This window comes from Apteryx rowi, unplaced genomic scaffold, assembly GCF_003343035.1.
Source record: "Apteryx rowi isolate R43461 unplaced genomic scaffold, aptRow1 scaffold_98, whole genome shotgun sequence".
NCBI lineage: Eukaryota > Metazoa > Chordata > Aves > Apterygiformes > Apterygidae > Apteryx > Apteryx rowi.
In genome coordinates, this window is record NW_020451293.1 from 1,889,522 (window position 1) to 1,903,261 (window position 13,740).

Here is a 13,740-nt window from a genome sequence, read left to right on the forward strand (position 1 = left end):
AAGGTCCCCCAGCTACTTATCACAGCCTGTCTGAAGTCACTGTTACCTTAATAACAGAACAGAACGCAACAAAGATCCAGTTTTTAAAGGTTGTACATGCCTTTGTAGAAGAGGGTAAGAAGAAAAGCAAACACAAAGGAGGGACAGATCAAAGGAGAGGATTTGCATTTCCTCCTCTAAAGAACATAAGGGAGCTGGCTGTTAAGTCCTCCGTTAAGGTACTCCAGCTCATCACAGCAGAAATCATGGTACAAAAGCCTAGAAGAGAGGGCCAGGACAATTACGAGGTGATAAGTTCATCAGCTCCGACCATGCGCTGCCACTTCAGGACACAGACACCTGTCTGGGAGCTCCTCTTCCACGCTCACGGAGAGTTATCCTAAGGGAGCTGGATACAGTGGATGAAAAGTAAGAAACACACCCAAGAAAGGAAAAGAAGACATCCTGAGGAACATAAAGCAAAGGATGCACTCAAAAACCAAGCCTCAGAAGAATCACTACCTACACACCCTCCAGGAAGCTGCAAAGAATGAACAGGGAAACGTTTCCCTGTCATTCATCTTCCACTGCCCCCTGCTTACACCATGTTCCCAGTGGAAACTATAAAACATTTGAGAACTAACAAGACATTAAAAAAAAAAAAAAAAAAAAATTGTGAGCAGAAACTGCTGTGTTTCGGCCGCTACTGGACAAGCTTGGGAACCTGAAGGTTAAAACACAACCCAACGCTCCTGCAGCAGGGCTGAAAATCTAACTGTCCAGTGTGCTGAGTTATTCCGGCTGAAGTCATTAGCGCCTGCTTTGCCTCTCTCGCCTTCTCAACAGTATTGCAAAGCATCTGTGAGAAAGCAAAAGAGAAAGAGAAAATAAAACACCAGGGAAGAAAAGGCTTTGACGAGCTTTACACTGGAATATGCAGCATTTCCCCACGAGGGTCCCAGTAGCACTTTACCACTCGGCAGAGACAACGGAAGTCCCTGCACTATTACGTGCGCCACACAAAATACGCTGGCTTAGTCAAGCAGAAGGTGGAAAAGGCCAAAATCTAAATTAGCTCAAGTGGAATGGTGCCAGGTTACACAGGCCAGGCAGATTCACTGAGCTTCTGTGGCTGCTGTTAGCCAGGTACGCAACCCCGTTGCCTGCAGGACAGCGATCCCCGGCCCTGGCAAGGTCCAGCACCGCCGACTTTCTGAGGTCTGGGCACTGCAGACACAAAGCAGCCTATTAACAGAAGCTTCTCCTGACAAATGCTGGGCTCAATTCTATATTTATTTCAAAATAGCAGCTTATTTTTGCTTTTAAGGAGCTACAATGTTCCCTTTGTGCTGTTATGCAGTCCGAATTAAAACAAACATCATTTTATTCTTCAAAACAGCCAGCTTGTGTTCAAACCTGTAATTGTAAAGCTGCCTGCGTTTCCTTACAGTGCAGAGGGAGATGGTCAGTGCTGCCACCTCTGTGGCTTTCTGCTGGTCACCTGGGATTTCAAGGGGATTTATTTATTCACGTGGTGCCCATACTGTGCTGTAAAGCGCCTAGCACGCTGCCTGGCAGAAACCTTATCAACAAGGTAGCTGTAAAAGCTAAATCTTGACACCTGTTCAGCAGCCACAGCCATATGCAGGAGAGTTAAACAGAAGCTGTCTAAAAGACTTAATTAAATCTTGCAGAAGCTGGGTGAAACAAAGATGGTTAAATCCCCCGCGCCTGTTGTCCTGTGGCCGGCTGTTCTCCTGCCTCCCCATGCTGGATGCCGGCAGCTCCCCTTACAGCTCACCATTGCACGAGCTCCCTTTGCCCAGAGGGCTCCCACCCTGCCCAGCGAAACTGGGAAGACGCAACACCCGAACGCGGCCCAACAGGCAGGTAGGTGTTACGCAGCCGTGAGACTGCCCTCGTTGCTCACGCAGATGTGACCCAGTTCAGAGCCTTCCACCAAGGGGAATTACGTAACGCCAGCAGATCGCCTAYGCCTCTGCTGCTTTACAGCCGAGTTACTCCAGCCCACCCCGTCTCTTGCACGCGCATGTGCACACCACACTCAACGTTTAATCGCCGCAGGAAGGGCACTTTGCGAGAGGTAAACAGATTACCTGCAACTAAGTAAAGTTACCGCTTGCCTGGACTTTGGAGCTCTCCCACGAGATGTGCCTGGGAGCCTCCGACCCCGGCACAAAATGGGAAATTGCATCCCAAGCTGTGCGCCGCACGAAGGATTACCAGCACCAATAAACACAAAACAAACCTGCTGCRTCACATTAACCTCCAAGACAGCCTCTCTCAGGTACTATGGCCTGTATTTCAGTAAAGATAAAAAATAGCCTACAAGTTTGGGGGGGGCTTTACTTTTAAGGTAGAACATTTTCAATAGTAAATGCCACGTGGTGTTGACTGCCTCTAACTCAGTATGGGTAAACCCAGCAGAAAGGAGGTCCAGTTTTGGACCAGAAAAACTTAAGGGCTTCCAAGTTGAAAGMCATTTCTGTTGTTCTGATGTTTTTCTTTTTCTGCAAAGGTTTAAAATCACCACTTCTTCTTATGTCCGAGTTTGAGAGAAGAACATGAACAACGAGAAACTTTCGCCTTGTTACTCGACAGAGGTTCTTTCACCACATGGTCGTGCGCCCCACAAGCTTGCCTACAAAGTGAAACAGCAAACGTCACGAGATCTGGCGATTTCACCTGCTTCTGTGCAACATCCCTTTCATCCCAGGACTCATCAGCACTGTAAAAACTCATATTATTACACTAAATATTACAAATATGAAGAAGTAAAGAGGAAGGATGCGGGAGGTTCCAGGGCAGAGTGGAGTCCATTCCACCAGAGCAAGGAGGGGTAGGGGTCCCGGGTACCATCAGGAAGCCAGAATGGTTTTACAGAAGCTCTTTGCCTGCTACCACACAAGCAATCTGGGCATGGGACTACACACACATACCATACAAATCCCTTCAGAAAGGGCAGGTTTAACACTAATGCTACTACAGTGCAGAACAGTAAAGAGGATTCGGTCACCTCCTCAGCCTCCAGCCAAGCTCAGTATCTGGGACTCATCAAGATTTGTCCCTTAAAGCCTGTTTTATAACCAAGACTTTACGCTAGTCTGGCCATAAACAAAGGATCGAGCACCCTGGCAAATTACAAGAGGATTTGCACAGTTTAATAAAAACAGGTATTTCAAAGTCAGTGCTGCATAAAGCTCTTCAGTTTCTGGTATATATATGTATTTTATGGTATTAATAATACTTTTCTGTCTTGGCAGCAAAATGGTTGTTTTGGGCCTTAAGATTTCTCTTATGCRCTCAGATCACACACAAGCCTTTCGACTCTGGAAGCATCCTGAAGATATCTACTGGCTTTTTGGGGCAAGAAATCTTAGCTTTTTTCCCAGATCACAAGCTGGCACAGTTTTGGTACCTTACAGGTGGCATTCAGTAACTAATGGTAAACAAGCACAAAGCATACGGGTGGATCACTAAAGCAGCCATGAGTTTAAGCTTCTCTGCAAGCGAAAAAATAGTAATAACACAAGGTTGTAAGTAATAACACAAGGAATACTTTTCCGTTCAATTGAAAAATCTAACAAGCAATAAACCTAAAACCAGTGGCTTTGGACAGTTTGATTCTAACAAACATTAGAACATCTCTAATTTACATTATGTAACATATTAACATCTCTATTTTATACTCTCATATAGAAAAACTGAAGAAGTCACTTAAAAGGATATATAATTACTCAGTAAAGAGTGAATTGTGTTATTGATCAATACTGGTCCAGCAGATCCCTTTTATTTTTTAAACAAAGCCAACTTGTTAATTTGTTTACTCAAAAATCAACAAGAGCATTTTTCCCCAAAGGAAAACTCCCCAACGTTGCATTTGAAGTCGTCTTTAACTGATTGCATCATGATTGAAATCACTTCTCCCTTTGCTGTCTCAGATTATTACGGCTCAGGCAAAGCAGTTTTTCAGCTGTGATTCATGGGTAGCTGGTGGCCACACGACGCTAGCTGGGAAGAAAGAAAAACACTGGCTTTATTTCCTCTTGTTCAACCCACCACAGAACTAAACAACACTAATTCCCTCTGAAAGTGATGTGCTTGCTACAGGAATATTATACTGAAGAACAGAAAAAGCAGCAGTCCGTAAAATTACAAATCAGAGGGGCAAGAGGCATCTACCTGCACCGGGCAACCCTGCTGGGGAAGGGAAGGGTGCTCTTTCCCAACATGGGGACAACGGGTCTAGTCTTCGCCCTCGTTTCACGCAAGTATTAAGGAGCCTGCTTTGGATCCACAGTATGATTTGTGGGGAGCAGGGATCCTGCAGAAAGGAGACCAAAGGCGGCGCTTTCGAAACCACTTCCACATGCCATTTTCGGAGGGGTGCAGGACCTGCTCTCTTATTCTCTCGAGGCTGACAAACTCCTTCCTAAAAGGCAGCACAACACCAAAACCAGCCTGAATCCGGTTTTTGCCTGAAGATACAAAACCAATAAAAGCCTCTGCAAGACAGGGTGTGAGAAACCAAAAAAAAAAAAAAAAAAAAGAGAAGAGAAAGGAAGAGGAGAGCTAATCCTTCGCCTCCGCTGGCATGAGCGTGCTGGAAAGGAGGATGTGACAATGAACATTACATAAGGCCTGGCCCCCCCTGTGATCCTGAACAAAAAGAGCTAGAGCAAGGCAGCGGCAGCATCTGCAGAGCATTACACAACCCAGACTGGTGGCAGCGGCACACACCAGCCTCATCAATCAAACGCTCCGCCAGCCTCCTGYGACAGGATCCTTGCTCTCCTGCATTTCGGAAGAGGGAAAAATGGAATGCTCTTCCTAAGATGTCAGTGCTCACTTCCACACCAACTCAAGGCACTGTCCATCTCTGGACAGAGCCAGCGGAAACGGGCAAATTGCTTTTGTGTTGGTATATAGAAGTAGATATACATATTTATTATTATTAGGCTAAACAATGTTGCATTGTTTTTACAAGCAATTTTATGTAATTATGGTAAATTGGAAAGCGGGTTCCCGCAAATAAACTCTTTCCTTTGAAATACTCTCAATGTCCTCTCCAGTGAACTGCCCTATCTAGAACAGTGGTTTGGTTTGTACTCCGTAAAACTTCAGGCCATTTGAGGTAAGCAGCACGTGAACAGTTTTGCTTCCGGTAATTACTGACATTCTTCTGGATTAGTACCATCACAACAAAATAAAATTTTGGTCCCTCGCTTTACAGAATCACTGTTTATATTTTTGGCTCTGGCAACTTCTGTAGAAATGGCAACTTTTATTCCCCATTAAAGAAAAAGTTGAGCAAAGGACATTTTCCTTCCCCCGCTACTGTTTCTCCTTTCAAAGCAAACAGCACTTCAAATTAAGGCTGCTTTCAAGTTTACTTTTACAGGTTTTGCCCAGAGCACCTATAGTTACAGAACAACCATCAGGACCTGTGAAAGGAGTGAACTTCAGAGCCAAGATTTCAAATAATGGGGAAGACTCAATAGTAGGACATGGCACGTCAGTATTTCAAATGATATTCGATATGTTTTATATAGCAAATTGATTTGGGGCCAGTTTGCCTACCCTGCATTAAAGACAACCATTCACAAATTCCAAAAGATTGATTATGGAAGTCTTAAATACAGCTCATGGGAAAGGTATAGCGAGCCTTTTCTTGGTAGGTGCCCAAACAACGGCAAGAAGTTCAAGAAAGCAATACGAAATTCATCTATGGCTTTGGTCATTGATAGGCGAGCAATATGGCTTAGCTCTTTGAACAGTATCCCATGGGAACAGACTGATCCAGCTTATAAACGGTGTTTTAGTCTTTCAGACTGAGGAAAACAGCATGTTTCCTTGATGCTGAAAGGCCTGGTTGATCTGACCTGTTTTCTGAGTATCACCCCATTCGTACGCTCTTCTTTCTTTGCCTCCCAGAGAAGCACATTTCATTACTGGGGAACGATTTGCCTCCTTTGCCTGTGCCTCCACTCGGGAAATAGCCTTTCCCAGCAGGAGCAGTCAAGATGCAGCCCACCACCCACCACGAGACAGACGCCACTCACTTTGCACACTGTCATCAATAGTCCTTTGGTCCTATGTCTGCATCTCACTAGAAAGAGCTTCAGAGGATTGGGAGTTTGTTTTCCATGCCTCGCCTTTCTTCCTCTTCAGTCCTGGACTTAAAATATGTTTATTTGGTTGATAGAGTTTTTAGAAAAAGTCCAAATTGGCTTCTTACTCTACCCCTCCTCCAACAAAGAAAATTGCAATGAGAAGAGAAAACATTACTTATGCCACCTACAGTTTACCAAAGAAACTTGAACACAAGCAAAAAAAAGAAAAAAAAAACTGAAGTAGGAGGGAATGGAAATAAACAGTTTTGAACTCTCATGATATAAAGATGACAATTAGCATATGGTAGACCCAAATTGCTCCAGCCTGCCAAGACATCAGACACCAAACTAATTTTTATTGGATTCCACTACAGATTTAAAATCCACAAAGGGATTAAAAACTATCAGAAACTTGGGTTTCTTCTAGAGTCGTTACCTCCAACACAACACAACATTATTAAAAATAATAACGTGCCACTTGTTTTGATAACCCTTGGGCTTGACACTGCAGGCAACTCACACGGGAAGCAACTGGGTGAAATAGCCTCCCGGGGTTTTGTCCTCAGTAACGGGAGAGCCGCTTTGGTTGCATTTTGCTGCCTCAAAACCTCCCAATGCTTCGGACAGGCCTGCAAGCGAAAACAGGGCAGCTTACTGCCTCACAGCCTAGCATATGAAAAAAATACAAAATATTGTTTAAAGAGCCGTTTGCATGCCCACACACAAAAGTTCCAGTTAGAGATAATAAATATTATCTCACAAAAGGAGCTGAGCTAGGAATCTCTCGCATACATACATTACATTGCTTAACCTTTAAAGACGTGAGCACGACTACATACACGAGCTCTACTTTAAAAGCAGTACAATGCAAAAGGAGCCACACAAATATTAGCATAAGAATAATATATCTTGGGGGTTGCCATAGCATTTTGGTAAACATACCCGACTGTCCAGTCCCAATGAGCATTAAACAGTATATTCCCCTTAAAAACAGCCACAAGCATATCCAGGGCTAAGACAGGAAGGTGCAACTGAAAAAGGCCATATTAGCAAATTATTAAAAAACACTGTAAGGTGAATAAACACTGTGATAATAATCTAGAAAAGTAGCTAAGACTCACTGCTGGCAATTGGACACAACTCCAGGATAAAAAATGTCACTGCCAAATTCCTAAATTCATTAAACTTTCATAAATGCTAGAAATGTCTTTTGAGGTCTGGTTCTTACTGGATGGACAATACTGTATAGATACTCCTATTGACACAGAGTCCAAATTTTATGTTTCCAAGATTCAAGAGGAGAAAGATGAAGAGCATTCAGTTGTGATCTTCAACAAAACATAATCTATTGCGTATTTCTTCTCCCAAAAACAAGTGCAAGCTCAAATTGCTTTCCACGTCTTTTCCAGCAAAATTCACTTCAGGCTTGGGGAAGTTGCTTGATCAGCAGCCGAATCCACGGAGCAAGGACAGAACGAACCTCAGGCCCGCCAACCTCTTCTAGCGTCCCGCTGGCGCACTACCATCCCAAGCCAAAGGGACCATGCGTCGTAAGAAGGCAGCATCCTTACGCTCAGCTATCTGCTAAAATAAATCAGGGGTGGAATTTCTTATCCCATCTCTATCTTTCTTCCCTCCCATTGAATTATTAGTAACTGAGTCAAGGTTGCCAAGTTGTTTTATTCCATCTACCCATCTGTCTCATGACACGAATTCTTGATCATTATTTATCTGGGCTGAACTCAGAAATGCGAATAGTAACTTTAACTTTTCTTTTGATGGGAGTTCTTGCACACAATTAATAGCATTCTCTAAGAGAAAAAACTAGCTACATGGCTCTTCCAGAGTGGATTTACAGGCAACGCTGTAACACCTCACTTAATTTCATTCATAGTTCTCTCTCTGCAAGGGGGTGAAAGATGCAAATGGCAAAAATTAAAGACTTTCTAGAGGATGCTCTTTCTAATTGCAATAAAAGTATGTATATTCATTAAAAGGTTCCACACTAGCGGTGGAGGCTCACAGAGCCTCAAAAATTTGAGATTTTTGTTATTTTTTTAAGGCAGAGTAGGAAAAAGGAATTTCTTACAGAGTTGGCATGAGTAAGCAGATGAACCATTTCCTTAATGTGCTGTATTCATTATTTGGGTCCTATTTCTTTTAAGTAGTTAACTATTGTCATTACAGAATAAACAAAATCAGATCACATAATAAAGGCCTTAGCTACTCACATTCCTTGGAGAACAGGATGTGGACAGAAGCTTAAAACTGCCGGCTAGGGCAAATTTTACTATGCATCATCTCAGAAGCTCCAGAGTTAAAGGCTTCCAAAATAAAAATCAACTTCCCCAGGAAATTCTCCTCCAGAGATAACAGGGCCACAGCCCAGGATCCAAGAAAAAGCACAAGAGATTCTCCTCTGGGGTAATGATTTTCCCCCAAATATTTCATTTCAAAAGCAGCTAACTTCTTTACCCTCAAATCATCTCTATTGTATGCAATAATCATCTTGCCATCTGCTTTTAATGCAACTGCTTTACCCTCTTTATAGCTTATACTACATTGCATACACTGAACACATTGAAAGGCACTGATTTTGTAAGGTTTATTTTTTGGTCCTGTTCTCTCAAGTTGTTGACACCTATGGATGTCTCATCCATATGTTCTATGGATGAGAAACTTAAAACCTATCTGATGGGGCCGCTCTTATAACAGCTTTTTGATATAAGAAAATATTCTCTGTTGCTTCCATAGCCCTTACTCCTACATCAAGAAAAGTATTAATTCCCTGCAAAAACAATCTGACCTTTCATATTTTCTGCACGAGGAAGTTTGTGTTTGGTTGTTGAGGTGCAGTCCACAAGGTGGACACTTTTTCTGAGGAAGGAATATACACTTTTACACTACTCCTGGAAAGGAGAAGCCACAACCTTCTTATCACATGTGTGTTAAGTAGTGATGGTGGAATAGTAATCTAAACCTCTGGAAAGTCACGCTACACTATGAATGCTGCTTCTGTTTTGACATTTGCTTTCACCAGCCACTGGTACAAATAAAAAATGCAAAGACTATTTTTGGAGAAATTTGTAAAACGGCAAAAATGATGAAGAGATGACAACAATCAAAACCTGAAGCTAATTCCATCATTTAGAGAGACTGTGACATATATTGACAGTGACGGACAGTTTTCAGATTTTACAGACACCAGAAGGCTAATAAACATTTGGCCTGGATGAAGTTGCCCACTTTCCCTCAGGTCAACTGCAGCTTCTCAGGCCTTGGGTCCCCGCTCGGCGGCAGGACCGCTCAGGCAGGCTCTGCAGCCGGCTGCTCTTCCCCACTAGCACACCGCTCCCGAATTGCGCCAGCACAACGATTTGCACGGCTGGACAGCAAAGCGATTCAGCTGAAAAATAACCCGCAAGCAAAATTCAGCTCCCAAATGTAATTTGCTACAGAGTTGCATGAACAGCTGTGCAGGCACAAGGGGAGAAGCAGGCGGAGAGTGGGAACAAGCAGCCACAGCTTGGCTGGATCAAGTTGGCGCTACTGTCCACAGACCACGGTCTTAGCAGCCTGAACACTGCTGCACTTACAGAGGGGACAGAAAGCATTTTGATTTGCAAAAGTAAGCTGGTTCTTTGTGTTTACAAACACTGATCAGAAGGGTGGTGCACGGGTCTGAGACGGGACGTGAACATTCTCCTACTTCACCCTCTCATTTTTCCCTTTCTTTAAATAGTGCAGGCATCACTGGGCGGTTTGCAGCTGCGTGGAGAGACATCTACTTCTGAAGTTCTTTCTGTTTTTTAACTGAAAAATCAATGCAATTGCCACACAAAGGGCGAAAGTACCATAAACTACGTCACGCAGTGTGAGACACTTGCTGAGCACTGGAAACACCTCTCTCCCCATAGCAAATACTTTAAAACTGCCCAGAGCTCAAAGTAAAAACCTGACAGACCTCCTCATGTAAGTTCTTAACAATAAAACGTGTTAAATTATAGCTTCTATGAATGGGTCCTTGCAATTAGGTGTGGGTACGAGCATTAAAAGGACAAAGAAGGGATAAAGCTCTGTTCTGGGAAGGAGGAAGATACGGTGTCCTGACCTACAAAAATTGGTAACTAGCACTGATAGAAATTCTCTGGGTCAGGACATCTCCACTCCTAAATGAACTCAAGTAGGTCTCAAGAAAGAAACAACTATACATAGTGACAATGGGACATGAGGCAACCTACACCATCCCTGGAACCAAGAACAAATGGGTAATTTCTTTAACCTGACAAAGAGGAATTTGCTTTTGCTGTCATCCCCTTGCCTGAGATCAGGGACTAATTATTAGTACCTGAATCAAAGAAACCCCAAATCCTGCAGCTCTCTTCCTTCTTTTGTTTTCATGATTCATGCTATCACGCCTAGGATAAGCAGATATCCTGAACTGTCCTGGAACACAGACCTTTTCCAGAGATCATCTTTAGGGCATTGGGATTTTATTTTGTTCTAGATCTTAGAAACCTTTGCTTTGCTCCCAAACCACACTCCACTCTGCTGCCTGCTTAGAAACTATGGCTCTTAGAACGCACTGCTTTCTCCACCTCAGGACTAACTTCCCCATAAGAACAGGGTCTTCTGCCCCATCCTATGCATCCTAAGGCAGCTGTAGAGTTCTGGCCATAAATACATGTTGGTATACCCAACCTCTCATGCAAGTTCCCTGCTTGCTTTTGTACTTGTTCCACCCATTCCCTTCCCAACACTTGACCTTCACCCAAACAGCTCAAGGGGGCCTAACCATCCTTACCATAAAGTTAGGGCCTAAAAACCTTCTCTCATCCCTTCCCTTTTTAGGAATGGAGCTGCCACTCCAGAAACTCTGTCACTCCTGGTCCCCATTTTCTGACCCAGGCCACAGGTAACCCCTTCCACATGTTAGAGCATCATACTACATAACGTCATGGGTGAGGAGAGAGGACACAGGCCCTCAGCAGCCACGAGGAATTCGTCTCTCTGGTGTAGGATGTAGGAGGAGATCCTTCAACACAAGAGAATAAAAGGAAGTGGAAAAAACTGGAATCCTTATTTCCTGGGTTCCACATTCCTTCTCTCTCCTTCCCCCCAAAATCTCATCCCTGACTCCTGGATAATTAATTCTGGTCCCCTTCAATCTTCCCCTCCCTAAATAATGAGAGAACTTTCAAATCCATTTTCTTTAAAATAAAGATAAGTCTTTATTAATTTCTTTTAAAGGTAGTGTTTAAATGGAATATTACTAATTTCTGGAAATCTAGAAGAAATGTGTATGTTAGAAGTTATTTTTTGTACCTGTTGGGAGTTTAAGGAAGTCAGAAAAAAAAATGTTAGCTAAACTGCAGCTTCTTCATTTTCACATCTCACTCTTCTCCAGTTCTTGTGGTGCATTTTTCCCCAAACAGCAACAGTTGTAGATAAAGTAGCAAGAGTTGAAAAGCTAAAGAATTCTTTTAGAAGTACATGATATAGAGTATATTTTAAAGAAGATTATATTCCATGAGATTTAAAACCTGAAAGAGCCTAGTAACCAATTTAGAAACACCAGGATCATTCATTGTTTTCAGAACCATTCTGGTTTGCAGTGATTATCTACAAGGGGGGAAAAAAAAAAAAAATCAAGAGGAAGGAGAGAAAGAAGCTAAAGCTTAAGCTTTCTTTGTGCCCTCCCAACTCTTGGCTGATGTGGAGGCTGAGAGCCATCCAAAATGCCATACAGAGCTCAGAAATGTTGTCTAGACTATTATCATAACTCATCAYGCTGTCTTGCTCTTGCCAACCAGCAAAATCTCAGAGCTACACACTGAGCTGTATTAAGGCTCTCCAAATGCCTTGCATTGAAGCATATTCCCTGGGGCCAGATGCAAGACTCCACCAGCCCTTCTGAGAAGCGACTGCATACAACAGCCACGGGCAAGGAGGAAAAATGCAAACATGGGGAGGGACTTTCAACCTTGAAACACCTCTAAAACAGAAGCAGATAAAAGCAACTAAAGAGAAGCCAGAAGATCACATTTTTTATGCACAACATCATGGCCTACAAGGACTCACTTAAAGATTGCAAGTAAAGAAAGACTGTTCATTTATAACAACTTCCAACCCTCTTTCCTTACTGCCTTCTCCTTGTCAGCAAAATGGTTCAGACGAGATAACAGTAAGGAGAGTGAGAGAGAGAGAGAGACACCGCGTCTACAAGACAAGGAACTTCGGACATGAAAATATAAAAATCCTTCTGTTGAGGGAAGCTGTTATCTGTAAGTCTCACTGCACAGGATATCCCAAAAGTGCAAAGAAGAGAATACAAGACTTTTCTCTTCTTGATAAAATTTAATATAAGCATTAGTGGGGGAAAGGTCTTGGCTGGAAAAGGCTCAGAGAAGGCAACCTCTTCCAGCAGGATAGTCTCTTCCAGTGATAAGAAAGGGTCATTCACTGCAGCACATGCCCTTCCCCAAAACCAAAGCTGCTGAACATACACAATACGTCCAATGCTTCCTCAAAACAACATCTTTTCTGCACAAACACTGCACAGTGTACGCACCCATTTGCTACCGAAGTCTAGGAAGCACCTGGGGAAAAGGGCATCCAGTAGTAATCTGCCACAACCAAAGCATCCAGCTTCTGAAGGCTGTATTTCCCATGGCCCTTCCACCGTCACACGACCGGGCACCCGCTCGTCCTGTGATGGGGGAGAAGATCAAGATGTCTGGATGGTTACCAGGAGCAGGCTGCCATCACTACCACTCTCGTTCCCATCTCACTCCTAGAGAGCTTAGGAAAACAAGCCAAACTAACTGTCCTGATGGGACACTAAGCCTACAAGCATTCACCTCCGTAATGGCTGAGGATGTTTTTTTTTCCTCTCTGCATCCTTTGCAATTTTGGCAGACAGGACACAACGGAAACCATTCTTTTTGATGAATAAGAAACATGCTAATTTCATTCTGGCACTGCTTGATAAAGCAGAGAGCAGACACAAAACAACACTGCATCCTTGTCCATTGATTCACACTCCGAGATACCTCTGAAACCATAAGCGTGTGCAATTTCTTCCCTCAGTGAAAAAGTAATTTTTGCAGAATAAAATGACTTAGTCCCCCACCTTCACTCTGTAAAGCTTCTCTCTCACTACCGGTGAGTAAACTTCTTAAGAGCATATTAGCAGATGTATCAGATTTTTGAGGAAAAAAACTGGGGAAGACATTCCGGCTTGTTCAAGAAATGAAACAGTCATCCCCCTCCTTCCCTGTTCTCAAAAAATCACAGTGCTTCCGGAAAAAAGAGGCCACAAACATTTGATTTCATTCAAATACATGGTTCATATAAGTGCATTTATTCCCTTGACAGAAAATGCATCCTCAATAGATTTAAAGGAGCCCTATAAATGAACAACTATCATAATCAGATCACTTGACTAACTCCAGTTCGGGCCAAAAGAGACATCTAGCCTGAGCACGATTAGGCGAGGTCTGTTGGCGTATGCAAATACTCCTGTACCAAGACCCAAAACCTTATGTTTCACTAATGCATATATCTTGAAAGATATTTCAGCTTAACTTGATGACTTCAAGAGATGAAGACATCCTAATTTCCCTTA

General features: G+C 43.1%; 1 protein-coding gene across 1 annotated transcript in view; it reads right to left on the minus strand.

Annotated features, from left to right (window-relative positions):
* The window catches only part of RAD54L2 (RAD54 like 2), a 60,524-nt gene extending 47,276 nt beyond the window's left edge, over positions 1–13,248 (minus strand). Inside the window, exon 1 of the mRNA XM_026054998.1 lies at positions 12,685–13,248. The gene's annotated coding sequence lies outside the window, so the exon portion shown is untranslated. The remainder of the gene's footprint in view (positions 1–12,684) is intronic.
* Positions 13,249–13,740: the final 492 nt, after the last annotated feature.